This window comes from Scylla paramamosain, chromosome 39 (genome assembly GCF_035594125.1).
Source record: "Scylla paramamosain isolate STU-SP2022 chromosome 39, ASM3559412v1, whole genome shotgun sequence".
Taxonomy (NCBI): Eukaryota; Metazoa; Arthropoda; class Malacostraca; order Decapoda; family Portunidae; genus Scylla; species Scylla paramamosain.
In genome coordinates this window covers 6,092,113-6,110,354 of record NC_087189.1, presented here as the reverse complement: position 1 = coordinate 6,110,354, position 18,242 = coordinate 6,092,113, and the positions used below count along the sequence as shown (strand labels likewise).

Genomic DNA, 18,242 nt, shown 5'->3' with positions numbered 1-18,242 from the left:
AAGACAGCTAGATATGCAACATTGCGGCGGTGAGAGAGGGGCTGAAGACAGTCAGTTAGAGGAGAGGAGTTGATGAGACGAAAAGCTTTTGATTCCACCCTGTCTAGAAGAGCAGTATGAGTGGAACCCCCCAGACATGTGAAGCATACTCCATACATGGACGGATAAGGCCCTTGTACAGAGTTAGCAGCTGGGGGGGTGAGAAAAACTGGCGGAGACGTCTCAGAACACCTAACTTCATAGAAGCTGTTTTAGCTAGAGATGAGATGTGAAGTTTCCAGTTCAGATTATAAGTAAAGGACAGACCGAGGATGTTCAGTGTAGAAGAGGGGGACAGTTGAGTGTCATTGAAGAAGAGGGGATAGTTGTCTGGAAGGTTGTGTCGAGTTGATAGATGGAGGAATTGAGTTTTTGAGGCATTGAACAATACCAAGTTTGCTCTGCCCTAATCAGAAATTTTAGAAAGATCAGAAGTCAGGCGTTCTGTGGCTTCCCTGCGTGATATGTTTACCTCCTGAAGGGTTGGACGTCTATGAAAAGACGTGGAAAAGTGCAGGGTGGTATCATCAGCATAGGAGTGGATAGGACAAGAAGTTTGGTTTAGAAGATCATTAATGAATAACAAGAGAGTGGGTGACAGGACAGAACCCTGAGGAACACCACTGTTAATAGATTTAGGAGAAGAACAGTGACCGTCTACCACAGCAGCAATAGAACGGTCAGAAAGGAAACTTGAGATAAAGTTACAGAGAGGAGGATAGAAACCGTAGGAGGGTAGTTTGGAAATTAAAGCTTTGTGCCAGACTCTATCAAAGGCTTTTGATATGTCCAAGGCAACAGCAAAAGTTTCACCAAAGTCTCTAAAAGAGGCTCATATATATATATATATATATATATATATATATATATATATATATATATATATATATATATATATATATATAAAATGCCATATTGCCAGAGTCAATTTTTCACGCCAAAATGCAAGACTTATCCCTGTAATACAAGCTCTAATAGTGATGTTACCCAAATATGGACATGAAAAGATATGATAATGAAAAACTAAAAAAGAGAAGATATATGGAGGAAGAAATGAAAAAAGAAGGAATGTGAAACAAGACATCTATGACTACAAAAGTGGGAAAGGCCACATAACAGAAAAATAAAGGCATTAAATTAAATGATAATGGAGATAAAAGAAGATCTGAGGAACAAATATACAGGGAGAAAGAAATGAAAAGGATAAACAGAGTCTTACATCTCCACGACCAGCCGAGATCAAGGAGCTCTTCCCGGTGCCAATGCTGCCAAACACACTAATCAGCTCGCCTTCTTGATGGACAGGTTCATGTCAAAATCGGTGTGCACACTGGCGGTAACTGTGTCCTTTTCGATAAGCTGGACTTTCTCCAACATTTCTATGAAACCTGGCATTAAAAAGGCCTTCTTACATAAAGAAATCTACTAAGCTTGTTCTACTAATCTTTTTAACTCTGGTCAATGCTTTGAAACTTTCCAACACTTGCATGTAGCACAGTCAAAACCTTCCAAGTAACCAAGGACCAGGAAGAATTAGGACACGTGCACATTGCTCTGTGCCCTCCTCAATAACATGTGCACAGACACCAACATCTGTGGCTTCCTGGTATTTAAAGGTTTGGTTAGGTTAGGTTAAGAGATTAGTATTGAACTGCTTACCAGGAGAGTCCCAGAAGGCCTCTATCACTGGCAAAACAGAACACTAACCCCATCACTCTCATACCAGGGAGGGGGGCAGTGGGAAATCACATGGAATGTGCTTAAATTTTATAAATGAACAATATAAAGGAAACTGCAAGAAACCATAAAGCCTACACATGGTATTCTCTGTATAAAACATTTCTATGTCCACTTCACATCTCATACATAAATTTGTCTATATTATTATCCTCTACTTAAAACCCAAATTCGTTCTTAACTTACACCTCTCAAGTCAAATACTTATGTTTCCTCCTAATTAGTGGAGTGCATCTAAAAACCAGTATGTATTTGCCTACCACCACACCTATCTGTTCTATTGTTCAGATATTTTACTATAGTCTTGGCTATGTAATCTTCATTAGTTTAGATGTTCTTGCTATGAAAAAGCACTCCTGTAATGATGCAAAGAAATTCTAATAAGTTTGTTTTCAACAGCCTCACAATCATCATATATTATGATATATATATATATATATATATATATATATATATATATATATATATATATATATATATATATATATATATATATATATATATATATATAATGTTATATTGCTAGAGTCATTTTTTTCAGGCCAAAATGCAAGACTTATCCCTGTAATACAAGCTCTAATAGTGGTTACCTAAATATGGACATGAAAAGATATGATAATGAAAAACTAAAGAAGAGAAGATATATGGAGGAAGAAATGAAAAAAGATGGAACGTCAAAGACATCTATGACATCTATGAAGCCATAAAGCCTGCACATGGTACTGTCTGTATGAAACATTTCTATGTCCACTTGACATGTCATACATAAATTTGTATACTTTTCTTTTAAAGTTCCCTACTAATTTATTCCTAACAACCTAACTAAATTTATTCCATTCATCAATTCCTACATTTAAGAATCTATTCCTTCTTATCTCTTGTTTTTTTTTTTTATCTAACCTAATTGAGCTTGAACCTATTACTTTTCTTGTATTTTCATTACTTGTATTGAGAATTTTAATGCTATCATCCTTGTCACATCCCGTACTTAAACCCCCAGTCCTTTCTTACCCTACACCTCTGGAGTCAAATACTTATTTTGAGTGTATCTGACAACCTGTGCATATTTGGCTACCACCACACCTGTTTGTTGTATTCATCAAATATTTCATTATGGTCTTGCTTATTTTATCTTCTGTAGTTGTGATGTTCTTGCTCTCAAAAAAGCACTCCTGTAATGATGTAAAGAAATTCTAATAACTCCATTTTGAACAGCCTCACCATCATCATATGAAAGCTTGTGGGGAGGAGGAGGAGGAGGAGGAATACAAAGGAAAGCCAAACAGCAATAGACCGTTTGGTCTTTGCAAGGCTGTTTGGTAACTACTTCTGACTAGCTAAAGGGAAGAGACAGGACAGCACAGCAGAAGGTCCATATCCTTGATGCTTATCTCAACAACTTCAAGGAGAATATGGGAACACATTCAGAGGAATATGGGGAGTGCTTCTATCAAGATATAATGAACTTTGAACAGAGATATCTGGGATCCTTCAATGAAAACATGATGGGAGACTACATTTGGAGGTTCATACATAAAAATGATTTGATGTACTCACACAAATCAAGAAAACTTAATTTTTAATCCTAAAAATTAGTTCATACAAATCAAGAAAAACTTAATTTTTAATCCTAAAAATTAGTTCATAAGTTTTAAAATAAATTTTTCTCATTTGAATTAGTTTTTTACTTTATCCAAAAATGGTGAAAATGGTGAAATTTAGCTATTTTGGGGAAATAAAATCATTCTAAAAGCTAACAAAGCAAAGTTTAAAAGGAATAATGGACATTTTTCTATTGTTTTGCAAGGAAACAATCTGAAAAGAACACTTGCTTGTCAAAGACAAAAATCATGTTACATAGTGTGATTATTTGTGAAAAATCTGAATGGTGCAAAGTTATAAGCAGAGATTACATAGGACAGTTCTGGTCCCTGTAATGTTCCTAGTATATATTAACCCCTTCAATATGGTGATGCCTATGTCGCTGTCATGAAGCACCACAGGCATATATGGTGACTCCTACATAGGCGTCATGGTTGGATTCTATTTTGGTTGTTGTTGAGTGATCCTGTATACTCGTATACTGCCTTGCCTTGTCTTGACAGTCTCTGTATTGTGCCTATAAGGTTCTATTGGTCCTCCCACCCTCCCTGTTTCCATCAGTTGTGTAAATGAGCTATCCCATGCCCAACTATCTATCCAGAATAAGGAAGTCTCATTGGCAGCCTTACATCATAGTTTTCCCCCTATGGTCCTTCTCTTATCTTCCATATCCCTCTATCCTTCTCTTCATCATATACCCCTTTCCACCAGGGAGGTGAGACTTGGGGGGACACAATGCCCTCCTTTCCCTCGTTTATTCCTAGCACTCTTACCTCTCTTTCTCTCTCTCTCTCTCTCTCTCTCTCTCTCTCTCTCTCTCTCTCTCTCTCTCCCCAGGAAGGGGGTACAGTGCCCCCTCCTCCCTGGTTCATTCCTTGCAACTCACTCAAGTGCGTAAACATACAGTGCCCACTAATCTCTTTTCTGATACCTTCACCTTCCTTTCCTTCCTCATTTATTTCTCTTCACCCATCACCACCTTTTCTGTAATTTACTAACCTCCTCCCACTTCAAATCATAAATGTGTGTGTGTGTGTGTGTGTGTGTGTGTGTGTGTGTGTGTGTGTGTGTGTGTGTGTGTGTGTGTGTGTGTGTGTGTGTGTGTGTGTGTGTGTGTGTGTGTGTGTGTGTGTGTGTCATATTTACATCCAGAAAAACAGCACCCCTGAAACATATTTCTATGACAACTGGAGGGTTGAGAGAGAGAGAGAGAGAGAGAGAGAGAGAGAGAGAGAGAGAGAGAGAGAGAGAGAGAGAGAGAGAGAGAGAGAGAGAGAGAGAGAGAGAGAGAGAGAGAGAGAGAGAGAGAGAGAGAGAGAGAGAGAGAGAGAGAGAGATATTAGATAAGTTACTACTCACAAGCCACATATAAGCAATGCTTTTTTAAGCATCCGGAGTGAAGTGGTTAATGACATGGTGAATGAGGTTGACAGCTATAAAAGTTTATTTGCAGGAGACACATATCATTTGAAACGAGTCAAAAATAATAGATTGTGAAATGCTACAGAAGGATTAGGATTAAATATGAGTTGAGTAGGAGATAGGAAATGGAATGTAATGCAAAGAAATACAAAGTGATGGAGCTAGGGAAGAGCCAAGGGCAGATGAGATCCTACACCATGGGAGATGTAGAAAAAAAAAAAAAAAAAAAAAAAATTACGATAAACAATAATTTATCACCAGAAAACATATAAACAATAATATTGGGGAAATCTATGAGTTACTGAGAAAGATAAAAAGGGCATTTACTTACATGGATCAACTTTCATCTGCAATAAGGGAGGAAGGGGAATGGTTTTTGTGAGGCCATGTGAGGTTGAGTGAAGCTTGTGCATGTGGGTAAAGTCCTTTTGTTTTTCTGAGAGAGGGGTAAACATGTATGCAAAAGAGCACCAAGTTGGAGAGGGTATGGGAGGTAAATGTAAAAGTATCACTGTGGATACCAAAGAAGACCTGGAGAAGATATGTGGATGAGGAAATGAAGACAAACATCCACAACTGCAAAAAAGTGGGGGAAATCTAAAACATGAAAATATAAACATGAAAAGATAAGGTAATGAAAACTAAAGAGAAGATATTTGGAGGAAGAAATGAAAAAGAGAAACATTAGAGAAGACATCTATGACTACAAAAAGTGGGAGAGACTACATAATAGGAAAATAAGAGCATTAAATTAAATGGTAATGAAGACAAAAGGAGACCTGAGGAAGGGAGAGAAATTAAGAAATAATAAACAGGGCCTTACATCTCCACAAATGGAAAAGATCAAGGAGTTCTTTCTGGTGCTAATGCTGCCACACACACAAATCACCTTGCTTTTCTTGATGGACAGGTTGATATCCAAGAAAGTGTCCACACTGGTGGTGACAGCATCCTCTTGTTCAGACTTTACTTTATCAAACATTTCAATAAGACCTGGTATGAAGAGGGCATTCTTTCATAAAAAAATAGTAAGCTTGTTCTACTAAACTTTATAACTCTGCTGAATGCTTTCACCCTTTCCAACACATGTACATGGCACATTCCAAACCTTCCAAGCAACAAAGTACGAGGAGGAATCAGGAGATGGCCACATTGCTCTGCACCAACCCTCAACAAGATACACCACAGACAATGACATCTGTGGCTCACAATTTATAATTTTAGCTCAGACAATGACATCTGTGGCTCACAATTTATAATTTTAGCAAAGTTAAAAGAAATTAGTGTTGAACTGCTTCCAGGAGTATACCAGAAGGCCTCTATCACTGGGAAGACAGGATCACTAACCCCATCACCATCATACCAGGGAGGGGGCTGGTGGGAAATCACATGGAATGCACTTATATTTTACAAATGAACACAATAATGTAAGAGAAACTGCAAGAAGCCATAAAGCCTACACAGGGCAGTCTCTTTATGAAACATTTGTCTCATACATAAATTTGTCTACTGTTGTTTTAAAGTTCCCTACTAATTTCCCACTAACAACTCGACTAAATGTATTCCATTCATCAATCACTCTATTTGAGAATATATTCCTTCCTATCTCTTATTTCTTTTTTTTTTAACTAACTTAATCAAGCTAGAACCCTTTTTCTTTTATTTTCATTACTCATACTAAGAATTTTGATGGTGTCATCCTTGGCACATCCCCTACCTAAAGACCACAGGTCCCTTTTTAACCTACACCTCTAGTCAAATACTTATGTTGAGGCAGTAGGCACCTGCTGAAATGATAATTACTCCCAGTGAGGTCTAAAGGACAGGATCAGGGGTGCTGTGAACATCATTAAAACCAGCTGCGACCTTAGTGAACGTTTCTCTGTGTCTCACAAAACAAGCATGCCCTTCAAAGACAACTCTCTTCCTTCACACAAAACTACATGCACCTAATTACCCACACACCCTTCACTCAAAATTGAAAATTATCATGGCGACTCCTACACCAGCCTCAGAGTCCCCATCTGGGGAGGGGACCACAAATGTCCCAAGGTTGGACTGCTCTTCTGGTATCAACCTTGTGTCTTGACACACCCCTCAACTTTTGCCTCATTAACTTCTGCAACATTCATGGTCTTGGATCTAATTTTAAATCTGGAGACCACCACCTCTTCTCTACTAAACCTCATCTTCTTTTCCTCACTGAAACACAGGTGTCTGAGGCAACTGACAGTAGCCCCTTTTCCATTCTCTCCTACTTTCTCTATACTCATTTTCAATCCAAAGCTGGACATTGCATTAACATGCACAATGACTTAACCTGTTCTCGTGTTCACACTCAAATCTTCCGAGCTTTCCACCATCTGGCTACTCTCAAACTAAATTTATCTGTACTGTATACCTCTAACCTAACTCCTCTGACTATAATAAATTATTTGACTACTTAACTTTTGAAGTGAAGCACACCCACTCTCTTCCCTTTTGTGGAGATTTCCATTCCTGGAAACTTCAATGTTCACCACCAGCTTTGGCTTTCCTCTCCCTTCACTGACCATCCTGGTGAACTATTATTCAATTTTTGCTATCCTCCACGACCTAGAGAAGTGATGCAACACCCTACTCATATTCCTGACCATCTTGGAGATGTGGCCAACATTATTGATCTTTTTCTTAACCTCTAATCCTTCTGCTTGCACTGTTACTTTCTCTTCTCCGTTGGGCTCCTCCGATCACAATCTCATCTACTCGTATTCCTGACCATCTTGGAGATGTGGCCAACATTCTTGATCTTTTCCTAACCTCTAATCCTTCTGCTTGCACTGTTACCTTCTCTTCTCCGTTGGGCTCCTCTGATCACAATCTCATGTCTGTATCTCGTCCTATCACTTCAATCTCTCCTCAGGATCCCCCTAAACAGAGGTGCCTCTGGCATTTTGCCTCTGCTAGTTGCGGGGACCTAAGGAGATATTTTGATGATTTTCCTTAGAATGACTACTGCCTCAGTGAAAGAGGCCCATCTCTGTGTGCTGAGTGCATAACAGAGGTGATAGTGTCTGGTATGAAGGCATAATTCCTCACTTTTTCTCGACATAAACCTTCCAAACCTTGGTTTAACAGCCTGTTCTTGTGCTATACATGATAGAGGTGGCCAACAAAAGATATTGAGCCTTCCATCACCAGAACCTCAAGCACTTTATATTTCTACCTGGAACCATGCCAAGTCTGTTCTCCAACTAACCAAAACTCCTTGATTACTAGAAAGTGTCAAAATCTTTCAAGATCTAACTTCCCTCATGATTTCTAGCATCTAGCAAAAAAAAAAAAAAAAAAAAAAAAAAAAAAAAAAAAAAAAAAAAAAAAAAATCTTCTTTCCCTCCTTTTATTTCAACCAGATGGCACCACTGCTATCACATCTATTTCTAAAGCCGAATTCTTCTCTCAAACCTCTGTTACAAATCTACCTTGGATAATTCAGGGCTTGTTCCTTCCTCTGCTCCACCCTTTGACTACTTCATGCTACCTATTAAAATTCTTCGCAATGATGTTTTCCATGCCCTAGGTAACCTAAACCCTTGGAAGGCTTAGGAAGAGAGTGGGTCCCTCTTATTGTTCTCCGAAATTATGCCTCTGTGCTTGCACCTTAACTAGTAAAACTCTTTCAACTCTGTCAACATCTACCTTTCCTTCTTTGTGAAAGTTTCCCTACATTCAGCCTGTTTCTAAAACAGGGTGACTTTTCTAATCCCCCAAACTACCATCCTATTGCTTTAATTTCCTGCCTATCTAAAGTTTTTGAATATATCCTCAACAGGATGATCCTTAAACATTTATCACTTCACAAAAGCTTTTGAGAGTCTGGCACAAAGCCTTGATTTCCAAACTACCCTCTTATGGCTTCTATCCTTCTCTCTAATTTCATCTCAAGTTTCCTTTCTGATCGGTCTATTGCTGCTGTGGTAGATGGTCAACGTTCTTCTAAATCTATTAACAGTGGTGTTCCTCAGGGTTCTGTCCTGTCACCCACTCTCTTCCTATTATTCATCAATGTTCTTCTTAACCAAACTTCTTGTCCTATCCACTCCTACTCTGATGATACCATCTTGATGATACCACCCTGCACTTTTCCACATCTTTTCATAGACGTCCAACCTTTCAGGAAGTAAACAGTTCACACAGGGAAGCCACAGAATGCCTGACTTCTGATCTCTCAAAATTTCTTATTGGGGCTGAGCAAACCTGGTATGATTCAATGCCTCAAAAACTCAATTCCTCCGTCTATCAACTCAACACAACCTTCCAGACCACTATCCCCTCTTCTTCAATGACAATCAACTGTCCTCTTCTACACTGAACATCCTCGGTCTGTCCTTTTCTTATACTCTAAACTGGAAATTCCACATCTCATCACTACCTAAAACAGCTTCTATGAAGTTAGGTGTTCCGAGACGTCTCCACTAGATTTTTCACCCCTCCAGCTGCTAAACTGTACGGGGCCTTATCCAGCCACATATGGAGTATGCTTCACATGTGTGCAGGGAGGGGGTTCCACTCATTCTGCTCTTATAGACAGGGTGGAATTAAAACCTTTTTCATCTTATCCACTCCTCTCCTCTAATCGACTGTCTTTAGCCTCTTTCTCATCATTGTAATGTTGCATCTTTTGCTATCTTCTACTAATATTTTCATAACTGCTCTTTTGATCTTGCTAACTGCATGGCTCCCCTCCTCCCATAGCCTCACTTAATAAAACTTTCTTCTTTTTCTCACTCCTATTCTGTCCACCTGTCTAATGCAGGAGTTAACAAGTGTCCTCAATCATTCATCCCTTTCTCTGGTAAACTCTAGAAGTCCCTATCTGCTTCTGTATTCCCACCTTCCTTTGGAATTCCTTCAAGAGGGAGGTTTCAAGACACTTATCCTTTAATTTTTAAACTACCAGTTTGGACCTTATTTGGGGAGCAACATTTTTTTTTTTTTTTAGGGGGATTTTTACTGCCCTTGGCAAGTGCCCCTCCTGCATAAAAAGTAATAAAGTAAATAAATAAATAAATAAATAAATAAATAAATAAATAAATAAATAAACAAATAAATAAAAATCTGACAATTCTCCTGCATCTCTTTTGGGACTGGCGCCTGTGGGATTTTTTTTACCCCAGTTTTGTTTCCCTTGGCCAGTGACCTAAAAAAAAAAAAAATAAAGAAAATAAAAATAAATAAAAAAAAACAGGGAAAATTTACATTTGCACATGCTTACAATTTTGGGCAAGACTACATTTTCTGGAAGATTTTGATGTGCTTTGAATTAATCTAGTAATTGTTTTCATCTTAAATACTGGTTTTATATTTATCCCACCCCCATGCAAACAAATGATTTGTGACTAAAAGCAGATCCACTCACAAATACCAAAATCTACCAGAAAAATGTAGTTTCATCCTCATGCATGATACTTAAAAAAATCATCACTCAGCAGAAACATGACTCTGAATAGTGAATCCAAGAAGTGCAAACAAGAGGTGAGCAGGAGCAATAACTAGATTTCCTGCCATGAGTGTGAAGATTGGTACCACATGAAATGTTTCAGGATGAGATATGTGAAATGTCATGCACTGTTCCAAGAAAAGAACATATGGTGGCTCTGTGATGGAGAGTGAGAATAAAATATCCAAAGAATGGGGTATAGAAGATGAAACAGAAACAAGAGCAGACCATGGTCACTGAGCAGGAGGAGAAGGAACAAGATGAGGTAGAGGAAGTCCCCACCACTAGTACCAAGGAGACACAGAAGACAAAGGATCACACAGTGCTAAGATGAAAATAGTAAATGATAGCTCCAAAAGAGAAAATGCAGATCAGTCATCAGCCCAGGGAGACAGAACAAAAATAAGACCAATGAACAATTCAACACAGGAATGGATACAGCTACCAGCTAGAAGCCCAGGGAGAAAACAAGACCACACTGAACAGGAAGGTATCGATACAGGAGTGAAGACTGCTAGTAGCCAGCAGCCCAGAGAAGAGGAAGACCAGGACCAAAGAAAGCAAGACAGTACAACATTGTGGAATGGAGAAAGCAAGCATGTCTGGGATAAAGTAGTGAATGGGAACCAGTTGAAATTAAAGGAAAGTGAAAAATTGGGAGGTTATGTCTGGTGACAGTCTCCTGAGGGGAGTGGGGAAAAAATACATTTCCTCTCAAAAGCATATTATAAAATAATGGACAGTTATATGCCCAGGGCAACCATAAGGGATATCCAGAGGTCAGTAGTGGAGAGTCTGAGGGAGTTTGAGCCTGATGACTTTGTGGTGCTAGGAGGAGGCAAGTCTAGAGAAAATGGGATAGCAAAAATGGTGGAACTAATTGAGAGCTTTGTAAAGATCGTAAAGCTGAAAGTGAAACAAAGCCCCCTAGTGATGTGTATACCCAAGAGGCGTAGAAAAGAAGGCTCTTGGTATAGAAGGCCAAGAAGGAAGGTAAATAAAAAGAAACAAGAGGAATGGGCATGTGACAGTCTCCTGTCAAATGCCAGAAAGGTCTGGGTGGCCTGCAACATTACAGGATGGGCCTAATATAAGGAAACAGACCAGGCTCAGAAATAGCATAGGGCCGACAGAATAAGAAATATGCAGTTTGCTCTCATAAACACAAGAAAGTGAAACAAAGGAAAATGGAGGACCATCATTGAAGATGGAAAAGAAAACACTGAAACAGTAGTAGAAACAGGTTGACATGGCAGCATTAGGTGGAACGAGGGTGGCTGATTAGGAATAAGAAAAGGAAGATAAAAGGGAGGTGGAGTAGGAATAGTGATGAGAGAAAAGTAGAGCAGCAGTGACCCTCAAGCACTCAGGTGGGGAGGGTGTCGTGTGGGGATGCTTCAGTTCATTAACTTTTTAATTAAGTTGACATTAAATTGTATGGTATTCTACAACCTTAATCCTATCAGACATGTAAATATTAACCTCAGAAGAAGAGTCTAAGGTTATCTGCATATTATCTGGGAAGAAGACTAACACAAGAAAAATTAAGCAAAGATATGGAAAGCAAACTGAGATATAACAAGAGAGATACACTAACAGCAAAGATCACCGGACTGAAAGATGTATGGTAGGTGCTGGTGCTGTACATGGGTGTGAAAAGCTGAGACAACTGTAATGAAAACAAAAAGCTTTATGAAATGCTGTATAAAACCAAAGATAAATGGAATTTATCTAAATAAATATGAATATCTCCAGAACTAACAATTTGCAGAAGTAAAGATACACACCACTGTGGTATATATGACCCAAGTACTTTACTGAAAAATTTTTTGGGGGCAGCCAGAAAGAAACTTAACTAAATATAACTTCTAAACCTAACTAAATAACCTTGTGGTCCCAGGATGTGTCAAGCTAGTTTTGATGGTCTACTATAATTTTTACAAACTTTTACTTTAATTTTTCTTTGCCTTTAACTTTTTACTTAATAAATATGGAACAGATTCTATACTGACATTTCTTTACCTTACCTTGAGTTCTTTACTTTACCTTTAGTTACTTGGTAGCATGTCCGATCATTAAAAATAAGTATTTGGTAGCATTACTGTGACTTTTACTTACAGGCACTGATGACTCACTCTTCGGAATAGTGAATTTATAGGCGCAATCGTTTTTCACAAAACGGGTGGTTGCAACTGGGAGAAAGGAATGGCAGCTCACATTCTCACAATAATAAAATTTATCCAGTTACTATTTCATCATAGTTAATTCACAATTCAATTCATATGAACTTTCGGGAACAAGAATCAGGAATTTAACACCCAAATTTCACTACACACTTCCACCTTAATGATAGGCACTCTTGTCTCCAAAAAATCCAATTTTAAATACTTCCCCTACACACTGGGCCAAAAGTTAAAAGGTGGTCCAGTGACCGTCTCTCATATTCTATATATCTGATTCACGATATAAATTCATTTGGAACTCTCCTCAAATGTCATAACTTCAATGAGTGAAGTCGAGAGACCATCTCTCACCAACTAGACTCAAGGTACCACGACCGTCATTACATGACCACAAGGCAAGGAATCAGGTACCCTGACACGTGTTACTCTATCACACTTGACCACCAAGGCATACTAGCCTTATTTCCTTTGACTATGTCCATTTAGCATAACCTACAGAATACACTCAACTTATCATTTACATCTTGTAAGACAGGGGGAGATGAGTGTGGAGTGGCTTCACAAGACAGGGTGAGCTTAGTCTCCCCATCGAGGGATGCCAAAACATACATATCATTATTTCACCTATAATTACTTGATCACACTTCACTTCACCTTCAAATTATTGTCACATACTATTAGAACTTTAAATTCAAGGCATTTTACCGGTAAGACATAGGGGAGCTGCGTGGTGAACAAAAACAAAGCAAAGCATGGCATGACAGCAAGGCTTTGCCCCCCCGCCCGCGGCACACCAGTGCGTCCCCTCGCCGTCTGGCTTGCAAGTTGCCTCAATAACATTTAATTCCCTCTCTCCTCTCCACTGCTATACAACTTTGGGATCTACTATCCCATTAGTGAAATCAATCAAGGAATGTGGAACAATTTAGTGACAGAGGAAAAAATAATTCCTGTGATTTTTTTTTTTTTTACTTCCCTTTTGAGTTATTTATATCTGTATTCCTGCCTAGTCAGTTGAGATATTAATTTTGTACTACTTACTCATAGGATATATTAGATATATGTATCCAACAGGTCACATAAAACACACAAGACGAGGAGGGCAGCATTACAACCCAATTTTTCTTTGCCTTTAGCTCTTTAATGAATATGGAACAGGTTCTACACTGACATTTCTTTACCTTGAGTTCTTTACTTTACCTTTTGTTACTTGGTAGCATGTCCAATCATTAAAAATAAGTATTTGGTAGCATTACTGTGATTTTTACTTACAGGCACTAATGACTCTTCGGAATAATGAATTTACAGACGAAATCGTTTTTCACAAAAGGGGTGGCTGCAACTGGAAGAAATGGCAGCTCACATTCTCACACTAACAAAATGTATTCAGTTACTATTTCACCACAGTTAATTCACAATTCAATTCATATGAACTTTAGGGAACAAGAACAAGGAATTTAACATCCAAATTTCATTACACTTCCACCTTAACACACTCAACGAGGTTAATTTACCCCCCCACACAAAAAAAGTAAATAATAATTTTCTGATAAATTGTAAGGAGAGAAAGCAGGATATGTAGAATATGCAGATATATGTAGGTTAGAATATGTAGATATGTAGGCCTAACACAACAACAGACAGCGAGAGGTAGGCAGAGAATCCTCTTGAGGCTTTGTCAGGCGTGCTCAAGCCAAGGGAAAAAAAATAAAAAAAAAATAAAAAATAAAATAAGAGAACTTGTACCTCACTAAGATACCAGCGGAATCACTAGACCTCATCAAGACAGTATACAAGGACCTCGTAAATCCTGACCTCTTACAGAAGTGCCTGAAGGGAAGGACACAGAATCCCAACAAAATGCTTCATTCAAACGTGTGGAGAAAAGCATCGAAGGACAAGTTCTGTGGATTAATCTGAGCGCAGTTTACCTGTCAAACTACCGTGTTGGAACACTACTTTGCATACCTGGCATCAAGTCTCTTACTCCACCTCGGTTTTCCCACATCACACCACACACTACGTGCAAAGTCTCTTACTCCACCTCGGTTTTCCCACATCACACCACACACTACGTGCACTCACGAATAATGACAAGGGAATGCAGAGAAATGCAGTATGCAAGAGGAAAAGCAAGAAGAGAAAGGGAGAAGCTGGTGAAGAGTATGAGGCAGGTGCACACTGAAAAGCTGGCAACAACCAGTGAGGTGGCTCCTCATGACACCACCGAGATGTGTGGATAATATTCTTTTCAAATGAAGGGGACCAGTGGCCATCAGAATGAAACATTGTACCACATACTAATGTAGAATACAATGAATTATGAAAGAGCGAATTTGATGGCCAAAAAAAAAACTGCACACAAAAAGATTAAAGGGCCGCAAAGTAAAGAAAACTTTAAATGCCCGTATCTCAAAAGTGCATTGCCTTAACTTCAAAATTCCTGAGATTGGAAAGTTTTTAACCGATCTTAAATCTGTTTGCAGTTTTGGATAGAGAGGTAAAACAGCAACATTTGATAGTTAGATTTTCCTTCTAGATTGTATTGGTTGGTCACAAGGAGGATGGAAACATTAAAAAAAAATTGTGGAAAATGAGTACGTTAATAAAAAAAAAAAAAAAAAAAAAAAAATTCACAAGTACTATTATTTTTCGAATCCATTGATTATCTAACTTGAAGAGGAATGTTCATTCTTTAATTCCATATAAAGAAAACTGAAATCGGACTAAAAACACAGAAAGTCACCCTATTTTAAAGGGATAGTAAATTTACATAAAAAGTGAAAAGAAAAATTCTATTAAGACATCTTGATATTGTAGGTGAATGATCAGTGAAGTACCGCGCTCAAACCATAAAAATTTCACGACGATTGGTGTAAGATAACACGATGACCTCGATGGGTCCCTTAATGATAGGTACTCTTGCCTCCAAAACTTCCAATTTAGAACACTTCCCTACACACTGGGCCAAAGGTTAAAAGGTAGTCCAGTCTCTCATATTCTACAAATCTGATTCACGATAAAAATTAATTTGGAACTCTCCCCAAATGTCATAACTTCAATGAGAGAAGTCGAGAGACTGTCTCTCACCTTCTAGACCCAAGGTACCACAACCGCCATTAAATGACCACGAGGCAAGGAATCAAGGTACGCTAACACGTTACTCTACCACATTCAACCACCGAGGCATACTAGCCTTATTCCCTTTGACTGTGCCCATTTAACATAACATACAGAATACACTCAACTTATAATTTACATTTTGTAAGACAGGGGAGGTGAGTGTGGAGTGGCTTCACGAGGCAGGGCGAACTTTGTCTCCCTATCCAGCGACGCCATAACATACATACCACTATTTCACCTATAATTACTTTATCAGACTTCACTTCACCTTCAAATTATTGTCACTGTCTTACCTATTACATATATATTGTCACACACTATTACAAATTTAAATTCAAGGCATTTTACCAGAGATACAAGGAAGCTGCGTGAACAGCCAAGAGGCACGACGTAACACCATAGCTTCGTCCGCCTTCCCGCCCGCGGCACGCCAGCGCGTCCCTTCGCCGTCTCGCTTGCAAGTTGCCTCAATAATTTTTAATTCCCTCTCTCCTCTCCATTGCTATACAACTTTGGGATCTACTGTCCCATTATTAAAATCAATCAAGGAATTTGGAACAATTTAGTGGCAGAGGAAAAAAATAATTCCTGGGATTGTTTTTTTAATAATTTCCCTTTTCAGTGATTGATATCTGTATTCCCGCCTAGTCAGTTGAGACATTAATTTTGTACTCCTTACTCATACGAGCTATTAGATATACGCGCCAGCGGGTCATATAAAACACAGATGACGAGAGGGGCGGCACTACAATCTAACTTAACCTAATCTAGCGCCATTTAAAGCATGTGTGTCTACATTATTCGTCGTCTGAAGCTTCTTCATCTTCCAAGGTGGAATGTACACATTGTCTAAAACGTTATCTTAAAATCGGAGACACTGAATGTACACTAGCGCCGTTTCCTTGTCTTTGGAACCACGTGACTGTTGGTGCACCGCCAGTCCGCGACACATGTCCGAACACTGCTAGCGGCAAGTCTGGCTCTACACCTGTCAGAACACCGTGTGCCCTTGAAAACCTGCGACCAGCATCATTATTTTCAAAATAATGTGGTATACACTTAAAATAGTTGTCCTCACACACAGAGCAAATCACCATGTTAGTGAATACCGACAATGATCCTAAGGGAGACCAAATGTGGGGGCAACACAAGAAGCTGGAATGAAGAAACTGTGGAAGTTGCTATAAAGAGGGACAAGTGGAGCATTACTATCGCCAGGACGCTCGAGTTTCCAATTTTTTTTATTAAAATTGCCGTTTCCATAAACTAGGAAGGAGATCTATGTAATTTGGACTTTTGACTGTCACAGACATGTTGCCTTTATGTTTATTGTCGTCGTTTCCAATCAAGCGTGTATTCATTTGGAAATCTTAAGATGACCAAATAAATTTAAATGCCGATTCACTAGAAAATCAACTTATATACATTTGTTCATGAAAAAAGTTTGATTTTACTTGTGTTACTACTTAGAAGGGATTACGTAGAAAAATATATTATATAAGCCCATTGCATCTTCATCTAAATAGAATAACACGGTAGGTATATCTGATATTGCTTGTATGTGAGAGGAGTTTGTGTCTGTGCTGCTACCTGGTGACAACCACTCGTTCTGAAAACTCCCCATTGACATAACAAGATACTGTAATCAGAAAAAAAAAATAAATAAATAATAATAATAAAAATGTGTGGAATAGAAGGACAAAGAAAATTAAGAATATGGAAAAAATAATAATAAGATCACGGATAATGTGACGTTTTATGTGAAGTGAAACAGAAGACAAAAGGAAAAAGTGAAAAATTATAAATTAGAATGAATCTATTGAAAAGTGTATGGAATAATAATTATGTGTGCTTCTCTAAGCAGATGACGTAGTTGTTATAAGTGAATTGGCAGATAAGCTTCAAAGTTTGTTGGATGTTGTGGATGGCTATGGAAAAGACTTTGGAGTAAGGTTTAGCAGTGAGAAAAGCAAGGTAATGATTGTGAATAGGTCAGAGGATGAAAGTAATGTGGTATGGAGAATTGGAGGGAATGAGTTGAAACAGGTGCAAGAATACAAATACTTAGGGATGTGGATGAGTCCTAGTGGGTTGTGCAAAGGCAAAGAATGAACAGATAAGTATGCTAAACCAGTGGGTAGGTCGATTGGGAAGCGCAGCAAGGATGAGAGCAAGTATGATGTGTTGAGAGAAGTATGAAAGAGTGTGGCTGTGCCAAGTATAATGTATGGTATGGATGTGATTGCATGGAATGAAAGTGAAATTGATAAGTTAGAAATGGGCCAGAATAGAGTAGCAAGGATGGCACTGAGTGCACCGAGATACACAGCAGCAGAAGCCTTGAGAAGTGATATGGGATGGACCACCTTCAGAGAAAGACTCACAAAAGCCACACTTAGGTACAAGATTAGGCTTGAGAGAATGGATGATGCAAGAATAGCAAGGAAGGTGTACCTGTGGAATGAAAGTGGAAGCAAATGGAGGAAGAGATGTATGAGAATGACAGACAGGAATGGACTGCAAGTTGTGTGGGCGATAAGAATGGCTGGGAGGAATCAAAATGAGCGTGAATGGGTGGTAACAAGAGGAGGCAGAGTGGGAGCCGAATGGGATGTGAGAAAATGGAAGAATGAGATAGACAAAGAAGTGAAATGTGT

The 18,242-nt window shown here is 38.7% G+C and overlaps 1 protein-coding gene and 1 long non-coding RNA gene across 3 annotated transcripts in view; one reads left to right on the top strand and one right to left on the bottom strand.

Annotated features, from left to right (window-relative positions):
* Positions 1–3,373, top strand: part of LOC135092119 (uncharacterized) — a 72,151-nt gene extending 68,778 nt beyond the window's left edge. Inside the window, exons 4-5 of one of the 2 annotated variants that reach the window (XR_010262757.1) lie at positions 2,318–2,495; positions 2,992–3,373. The gene's annotated coding sequence lies outside the window, so the exon portion shown is untranslated. Of the gene's footprint in view, positions 1–2,317 lie in introns of both variants that reach the window. The other variant, XR_010262756.1, reaches the window with a different exon arrangement.
* Positions 1–18,242, bottom strand: part of LOC135092120 (uncharacterized) — a 31,149-nt gene that overhangs the window by 11,018 nt on the left and 1,889 nt on the right. The window lies entirely within an intron of this gene.